General features: G+C 33.9%; 1 pseudogene; it reads left to right on the top strand.

Annotated features, from left to right (window-relative positions):
• Positions 1-9,643, top strand: part of LOC149580375 (aspartyl protease family protein 2-like) — a 77,092-nt pseudogene extending 67,449 nt beyond the window's left edge.
• Positions 9,644-9,981: the final 338 nt, after the last annotated feature.

The following is a 9,981-nucleotide window of genomic DNA, read 5'->3' on the forward strand; positions in this document are numbered from 1 at the left end:
GCAAGAAGTCTGAGGGGCAGTCACCTGATATGGACTTGAGAGGAGATTGTTCTTAGATGAGTCTTGGTTGGAGACTTGGGTATCTTGATGAGCATTCTCATTCCCCACTCTTGGTCTATTTGGCGGTTTGCTACTTGAGAGGTATAGCCCATTGTTTTCTCTCAGTTGCATTATATTTATGCTTGTCTTTCATGGATATGGATCTTGAGCTATTGTACATGAGTTAGTTCTGGAGGGTTCATTTGAGAGATGGTTTAGCATTGGTTATCTCCATGTGCATATGTTGTTATGCTGGTTGATTTTGGGAGATGGTTTTATATTGGGCATATTCCTTGGATTAGGAATGGTTATTCCTTGGTTTAGGAATGGTTTTATTGAGTTTGATCTTCTTGTGAGAGGCTTACATCCATGATTAGCTATATGGTATGGTTTGGGTGTTGTTGAGGCTTCTTGTTGGGGTTTTATGGAGGAGATCATACTTACACAGTTTACATCTAGAGGTGTGTGTAGAAGGACATGATACAGGTTATGATTTTCATGGTTTCTCTGGTCTTGGTTATCTTCCTGGATGTTCAGTTTTGCCTACATTGGATTTGAGATTGGTTAGAGATTGTGATCACTGGTTTGTGCTCATGCATGTCATGTGAGAGATGACATGGTTATTCCTTTATCTCTTTCCTCTGTTGGTTGTGGAGAATTTGGGAGACTATTGGAGACTTGTTATGAGAGTTGTTCTTGCAGGATATCAGTTTATGTATTGTGGATGTCCTTGATACTACATGGATTCACTTCTTTGAGATGTTGTGAATGGATTGGTTATAGATTTGACATTATCTTTTGCAGTGGGAGCTTCTTGGTATATATATGGCAGGTATTGCTCTTGAGGCTTGTGATTGCAGGTTGCAAATTGGATATGTTGGTGATATGAGATTCACTTGTTATACCTTTGAGGTATGGATAGTTGGATGGGTTTGGCACTTTGTTGTGGGTGCTATTTCAGCTATAGATATTTTGACAACTTTAGATACATGTGATTACCTTTGGATCAGGTTATTTGTGCTTGAAATTTTAGTTGGTACAGGATTTTATGATCTTGTAATGCGACAAGTTGGGTGGTTTTTTCTCTTTGGATGGCTTCTATGTATGTCCAGTGGGAGTGGCATAATAGGAGGTGAGATCATTCATGTTCGAGATGCTGGATACTTTGATTTTGTTGCGGGTACCAAGATGGAGCACTTGGTGTATTTTGATCCATGATGGTGGATGTGCTAGGAGGGATTGTTCCCTTGTTCATTTATGTGGCTACAGATTGACCCTATGCAATGTATACAACAAGTGGGAGATTGTTGAGATAATGGGTGTTGCACACATTGCATAATATTGTTATATTTTATTTTATTATGTAATGTTGTACCTAGATGGACGTGCAACATGTAAAGATTCCCATGGAATATTCTTGATGAGTTGTATTGTAACATTGTGAAAATATTTTATGTAATTATTTAATATTGGGGAAAAGAATTAAATGCCCAATATTAAATGTGGGGTCAGTGGGTTAGGTAGCACATGATTTTAGCACATGGTTTATGTAATACCACTTAGTGGTTTTGTGGGACTTGCTACTAGATAAGACGCCACAAGGGTAGTTGTTGGTGAGAGAGAGAAAGAGTGACAAGAAGAAGAAAAAAGGCAAGAGTCGAGCGGGACAAGGCTTGACAGGTTAGCCAAGGGGGCATTTGTGAAGGTTGAAAGTATGGCATGGGATGTGTGGATTCATGCTTGTTCACATAGTTTGCTCGGTTGTGGCTATGGCCATGAAGGCTTACATGGTTGTATGGAAATGGTATTTTTTGCTGAATAATACATGATGATGGATGCTTTTGGAGGCTGGGTTTTTCCCTCAATGAGGGTTTCCCAGGGTATATCTTGTGTCACATTTTGTGGGTATGTTGTCTATTCTCTTGCATGTGGATTTTTAATTCCGTATTTATTTTCAGATCTATTATGGGTTATGTGGAAACGGTTATATTCTTTATTGCCAAGTTTCCTTATAGTATTTTCCAAGATCATATATAACCTGTTTGACATTGTTGGCGAAGTGGTGTGGGAGAGATAGAGGTAGAATGTACTGCAATATTTGTAAAATGATCTTGTCAATATTTTATAAAAGAATGCAATTAAAACTACATGCAGTATACAAATATATAATGAATACAAAATAACATGAATTACCTTAATAAATGTATGCCAATCGTGTGTTTTCAACCCTAGCCCAAATTCACTTTTCTTTGATATGAGATTTTTTATGTTCATAGCAAATCTTGTGGGAAATCGTATTTTTTTTATAACTTCTTTTATAGCATTGCTCTGCTGCTCTGACAATAACCAACTAAGGGCACTTGTATCAATTTGGTCTCCATTTTTATTTTGATCAAATGCCATTTTTCATTGCATGGTTGGATTCTCCAATGTCACTAGAAGTTTTGACAATTTGGTCTTTGTCACGCCTTCCATCCAAGATTTTCCATAATGTCTATATTACATTCTTTCCAATATGCATAGGATCAAACAAATGCACTATTGGAAATTTCTCATAGTATGACAACCTAGTAAATTATGAAGGATAAATTTTTAGTCATTTTAGAAGTTGGTCATTGATGCCTTGATGACCTTCACAAGCATCAATTACATCATCAATAAAACAAAACACAATATCAAAATATAAATTTGAAACATAAACCATCAGATGGAATGACATTATCTCGATGATTTATTTTATTGTATGCCAACTTCCATAGGCAAGGTGTCATTCTCTGTGGCTTTTATGTAGTGTCTTCTTTCCCATTGAAAAGATGTTTTTCGATAATTTGATACTTATGATTTCTATGTAGAAAGTGTATTTTCATCGAACACTTGCTTTCTTAGACTTTTTGAATGACAAGATTTCGTCTTTGAACCACAAACTAGATATGCAAATTTTCCCTTTGTCTGAAGATCTACAAGATCATGTATAATTGGATTAAATGTGTTAATTTTGTGTTGTCACTATAACATACCAAAAAAGAGGTGTTAAGAAGAGAACATACCACAAAAATGTGTTACCCTAGGGGCATCATGTATTATCTATACAAGCATTGCATGAAATTGAAATTCTCTTTGTCCTATTGGTCTACAAATGTCATACATAGTAACCCCATTCCATAACACCATCAACTTGTCGATAAGGGGTTCAATATATACATTGATATCTTTAACTTGGTACTTACCTAGTTGAATGAACAAAAACATTACGTAATTATTATGACCATTTTGATGGATTAGTACTAATAAATTAATTGAGATGACCATTAAGTCAAAAAATACTTGGAACAATCAATGTCAACATTATGTGCTCTCTCTTTATGGACAACTAAGGAGGTATGTTATTGTTGATAACAAAAATAGGCCACACCGAGTAAGTAGATCTCATCTCTCCAAAAGGATTGACACCGTCTATTGCCAATGAAAGCTATTTATGAAAAATAGGACATTGTGTTGCAAATTCATGCTATTTATGATATATAATATTATCATTCAGACATGCATGTATTGTTTGATACTCCATTCCAATATCTTTCATGATGGTAGATAATTCTCGTTATGAGCAAGGTAGAATGTTTGATGGTGGCAACAAAGTCTCAGCTATCAACCTACAACCAAAAATATAATTTGTTAATTTCAAAAATATTAATTGCTACATGAACCCAATGTTAATTGTAAGGGAACTATGAGTAAAATAATGAAAGAGGATGACATAACTTAACATACGTGTCATTGCTATGTTGGATAAACCATTCATAACCTTCAAGTTCACCAACAAAAATACAACAACAAGAAGAGTTGTTTCAGAGCCTTCATATAGGGACTCGTGTGCCTTTTCAAGTATAGGTACATCGAGCTCTACATCAACATCATCATCATCTTGATCATTGTGATCATTGTGATCTTCATCATTGTGGTCTTCTTCCATGGTATCATTAACTTTTGCTTCAATATTCACACCTCCATGTTCCCTCATTTGGAAATCCACGGTCTCTGAATTGTCATGGTCCATAACATGAAACTTAGGGATGTTGACCTATATGAAAATGATGACCTTATATTAGCCATGACCATGGTGTCATCATCAAATCATGTCTTATGTAATTTATAAATTATTAAAATACATACCAATGGACGATATTCGTTTCTCCCTTTAATGTGACCATGTTGCCTAAAATGTTCCTCAGCTATTTTGATTAGATATCTTCGAGTCTTTAAGCCCTTACAATTTTTGCATGGACAATAACATTTTCCATCACCTTTTCTTTTTAAGTTAGACCACAGTCTAGAAATTGTCTCCCTATTTTTTTGTGCATTGATATCATCATACATGGTCTTTCTTGAATGGAATGACTCATTAGTGGAAGAAGGATGATTTGTTTGCAACTTGCAAATGGAGTAGTAAGAGGAAGACACATATAGAAATGAATACTAAAGTGAGACAGATAGAAAGAGGTATAGATAGAGAGATAGATTGATAAAGAGATAAAGAAATATAAAAAATGAAAAGAAACAAATACTTAGTTGACCTTCCATAACTCTACCTCTACATATTGCACTTGCTACATACAAGCACTTCCTAAGAAAATGGGTAGCAACAGACAAGAAGGGAATAGGAGAGTCCATTTGGCTCAAGAGGAGGATGCACAAAGAGACCAAGGGGCAAGAGAAAATAATGATCTAGAGAGAGGAGAGTCTTTAATGTTTAATAGAACCCTGCTAAAGATTGTCATAGAGCAAGAACCTCCCCAAAGAAAGACATTATTCAGAACTCTCTACAAGGTAAGAGGTAAGGTCTGCAAAGTTATTGTAGATTCTAGTTCAACTAATAATATAGCCTCAGTAGAAATGGTAGAGAAGCTTGGATTGAAGAAGTTACCCCATCCTAACCCTTATAAGGTTTCATGGCTAAATAAGGAGCAACAGGTCATAGTAAATGAATAAATTCATGTTCAATTTCAAATAGGGAAGTACAAAGACAAGATTGTCTGTGATGTTGCAGAAATGGATGCTTGTCACCTATTGTTAGGCAAGCCTTGGCAATTTGATGTCAATTCTAAGAATGATGGAAGGAGCAATGTTTACATCATTTCCAAAAATGGGAAGGAATACACCACGAGACCACTACCAGAAGATAGGAAGGAGATCCAACATGCATCTAGTGTGATGATTGTTGGAGAGAAGGAGTTTTTGAAGACCCTCAAGGTGAAAACCACCCCTTGCTTTGCCATAGTAGTAAAGCCAAAACTTGGAGAAAAAGGAAAGGAGTTAGGTCTGTTAACCAAGTAGGAGTTAGGACATGCTGGAGTGGGGTCAGCCCAAGATATTTTGGAATCTTTAAGAACCTAGTAAAGGGTATCTAGAAAGGTGAAAATAAACAAGTATTTTTATAGCTACAAAGGAGGAATTGAGAGCATTATAAATAATGAAGAAGAAACTTAAATCCATATGACTTCACCTCTATTTACAATTTGACCTTTCTGCATGTGAAATATGACAATATACAAAATTTCCAATCACATTTTCACTTAAAAGAGAACACCAAATATACCTTTGGTACAATATCTTCTTCAGATTCTTCACTATTAGATTCTTTAGAACTGCAAGCTCCTGTGTAGAAAAAATATGAGATGCACTAAGTAATTTTTGATGGGCAATATTTAAAAAAATCAACTATCAAAAAAACAATTTATGAAATTCCTTTTCTTTATTATGTACTAAAGAATTGGCTTAACCATGGAGTACCTCATCAGAAGACTCGTCCTCACTTGATTCTTCTTTACCATTTTTTAAAGCTGCAATTGACCCATTCTTCACTACAACTAAGTTATTCTTTCCCAAAGCACTTGGTTTTTTATGTGTTTTATGTAATGCACTTTGAATAATATTAAACATAAATTTCTTCTCTCTTTCAAAAAGCACAAAAGAAATTGTAAAAATGAAAAATGTCACAATAGTATAGCAATATTTAAAGATAAAAAATAAATATCTATTAATGTTATACTAGAAAAGTACAATGAATGTCTTCATCATTTAGAGAGCACCAATTTTTTTGTTTGATTTTCAATTTGAAATAAGGCATTTCAACTAACCATTTGTTCACTATTGAACATCAAAATTCCATAAGCTTGTGATTGCATTGAAACATGGTTCTGTTCTACAGATAATTATCCACAACAAAATGACTAACCTCCTCATAAGAAGAATCCTCATGCTAGAATCTTTTGCTGGCAGCTTCTTTGCAATGGCAAGATTTTTGCTTACAAGATGCTTCACATTTATCTATAGAGCATTAACACAAAAATGAGTACCATAAAGTCAAAACATAGGTTATATTATCAATATAATCCCAAAAAGCAACAAAATAACTGGTATTCTTTAGATCTGGTATTTTATTCAACATAAATGCTCTAGTTTGCTCATTTAAAATCTTAGTAGGAGGGGTCTAAAAATAGTTAGATATGTTATTGAAACCAAACTCGACCCTTTAGGAGTGATCATGACTTTCCAAGTCATCAAACTAAAAAAATTACAAAAATTATCAATGACAACTTTGATAGCAATATTAGAAAGTCACCAAGAAATGGTTGGGGATCAATGAAGAAAGTTGGTACTTGGACAATAGAGTTATATAAGCTCATTTGAAATCATTTTGAGGGGTTGGAGTTCCTAGTGTATGAAATATTGACTAATAAAGCAAATTGTTTGATGAATCATTCCAAGTAATTTCTTAGTGCATTAATTAAGTTCCCATTTTATGTTTTGGTAGTTGTAAATAATTTTCTTCTTCTTGGATAGTTCACTAGCCTAGGTAGAGTAGTTGGTGCAGGAGCCCCATAGACAACCAAGCCAATGGTGCAGCTTATGATGACCACAAAGACAGCTAGAGGAAATTAGGGAATTAATTGGCAAGTTATAAGAATTAGACTAATATGATGATTCAAATATTTGTAATTTCCTTAATAGGACTAAAGGACATTCTAATGGACTGTCATTGTCCAAACACAAATAACATTGGAGTGTTTAGAGTCTAGGAATGTTAGTGATCATAAAAGATCAAAATTTGGTTAATGGTCTTTTTGTTTAAAAGGATTCCATAAAATATATGTCGACATTAGTTTGAGTTTGTTCTATTTTAAAAACAAACCATTCAACTAATTGATGAAAGTTGTATTGGTTTTGAGTTAGTTTTAGGCATTTCTATATTTTTGTTTTGAGTCTATGTTATAAGAGAGATAGTCGGGTGTACGGACAGAGGAGAAGGACATCAATAAGAAAACTCTATTCTTTGCAATTGATTTCCATTACTTTGGATCTCCAATTGATTGGTTTGTATTCGAAAGACTTTGACAAGGTTTTATGCATGAACTACTATGTTTTATTGATATGTTTCATAACATTTTAGGCTTGCTATCATACCAATCTTGACTTAAAACAGTTACTCTTGATTTCAATTTTCTGTTGTAGTAACACCTTAGGTAGAATGAGGATCATCCCATGAATGTAGAGGTCTAACCTTCATGGGATGAAATTTTTAACATGTATTATAAATCGATAATAGTGCATATGCAATTTTGTGGGGTGCATAAGTGATCATAGGTTGAAGATATATTGGAATTGAAAGCCATATATAGCAGGGAATATTCTACCCAAATGTGGAGTGAATCCTATGTTGGAAAGATAGATAAACATATACAACATGGAATATTTTGTTGCTTTATGTGAGCTCTACTTTGCAGATTCTCAAATATGATAATAAAAGCATTCAAATTCGATATGTACTTCAATCTTTTAGTGAAGCTTTCAATACTTACCTCATAGCTACTAGAGGCTTTGGAGGTCTTTGAGCTCCCATTTCTATCTTTTTCTATTTTAAACCTCACGAAGATAGTGCAAATGTATACACTTCAGAGAAGTTGATGGAGGTCATTTGAATTGTCAAATTCCTATTAAAATGGAGTTCAATTTATTACGATATAAGGTAGTTGACTTCATTTGAAAAATGCATCTATGATGACAATAAAATACTTAAGAAGAATTCATTACATGCTGTAATATAAGAAAGACTTATAAAGTATAAATCTCATATCAACTACAAATTATACTTACTAAATAGTGTAGAGACAATTCTTCTATAAATTGGGCAGAGCAAGCTTTTGAATAAATTATACTTTGAAACAAGGAATCACCATTTGGCCTAAAATATACACCAAGTGTCATGCACTCCTTGAATTTAACATAGAGTTTAGTAGAGGAGAAGCACTACAAAGGAAAAAAATAATTCCATATTAATTGTGTAATACTTACTACCTAGCACAAAGGAAGCTCTTCTAGAAAAGTTCCACAAACCACAATTAAAACTTTGTGAATGGCCCATTTCCTACTACATAGACTCCTTCAAGTTAAAAGGTAATCAACCAAGTTGATTTGATAAAATGCAACATCGATTATGTACAAATAAATAAAAGCCTAAGATTTACTATAGAATATATACAAAAGCCAATATAAGTCCTATTAATTTAATAAATATACTTACCCATTAGTGATCTAATTGTAAAGGGAAATTCCATATAAATCCTGGATCAACCTTCTTTGCAAGGCATTCGTCAAGTTTTACACCAGTACATTACTATGCACCAGTCTATCAACTAGTTTCTCCTCTCTTGAATTCTTCATGTAATTGCACAAGGATCCATGGTTCATGCATGTTTTACCATATCTATGAAAATCTCCTTGATAGAACTGGGATCTTCTCTATGGAGACTAAAACACTCAATACAATCTTAGGGGAGAGTACCACAATCCCCAATGTAGCATTTAGCCGTGGGATTAAAATCTAAGGACCTAGTTTTATAGGTTAAGCATTTGTTGGAATATATTATGTAATGGGGTTCGGGAAGGGGCCTATTTTATTCACCTCACAACTTGGTAAACTTGTTGGAATAAAACTTCTTACTACTTGGTGGACTACACTATTTCTCCACCCACACAAGTTAATTTATATTTGGGCAGGCACCATTGAGGTAGTCATTGAAGAAATCGATGAGCTACTCTCCTTTTCTAAAGAACATATTTATAGAGACCTTTTACTACATTGGGATGAATAAAGTTTTTGTTGATGGGGTTCTTCTTCCCATCCATCCCAAGGTTTGGAGTATTGATGTTCAGGGAAATGGGAGAACTATCATTGATTTTGGCACCACCTTGACCTATATTGTAGAGCCTACATACAAAATAATCCTTGCAACATTTAGAATGACTGTTGTATATGAGAATAAGACTTGTACAGAGCTAATTTGATCTATGATTCAATGTCTCAGGTATTGCCACACTCTAATTACCAAAGCTTACAATTATTTTCAAGGGTGGCACAATATTTAATTCTCCTCCTTTAAATTATTTCATCAATTTTGTTAATGAAAAGTGCTTGACATTATAGGGTGTCTCTTCTCTTGCTGTTTTCTCTATTCTTGGTAAGATTTTGTAGTAGAACTTTTTTATCATGTATGATAGGGAATTTTCTAGACTTGATTTTGCTCATATTGATTGTCCCACATCTTAGGATGTACATTTTTCTTGAGATTATTGTCATTTGAAGTGCTATCATTATAGATAAAAATTCATTTTCCTTTGATTCTAACTATGCTCCTTAATGTACATTTGCTAGCCATAGCATCTGTCAGACAAGAAGCTTGTCGGTTACACTTTATTTTCTAAGTGATTATATCTATATGCCAAGTTTGATGAAAAAGAAAACTAAGAATAATTTGGAGTATTGGAAAGAGAACCTTCACAGTGACTCAAGGATGATGACAAAGTGTAGCATAGGGTTCTTAAAAATAAGAGGACAAGTTTTAGAAGGCATTGAATTCTTTTGCTTCAACAAAAAATAGCCCCACA

Source organism: Cupressus sempervirens, chromosome 1 (genome assembly GCF_028749045.1).
Source record: "Cupressus sempervirens isolate cs-2001-9-10 chromosome 1, ASM2874904v1, whole genome shotgun sequence".
NCBI lineage: Eukaryota > Viridiplantae > Streptophyta > Pinopsida > Cupressales > Cupressaceae > Cupressus > Cupressus sempervirens.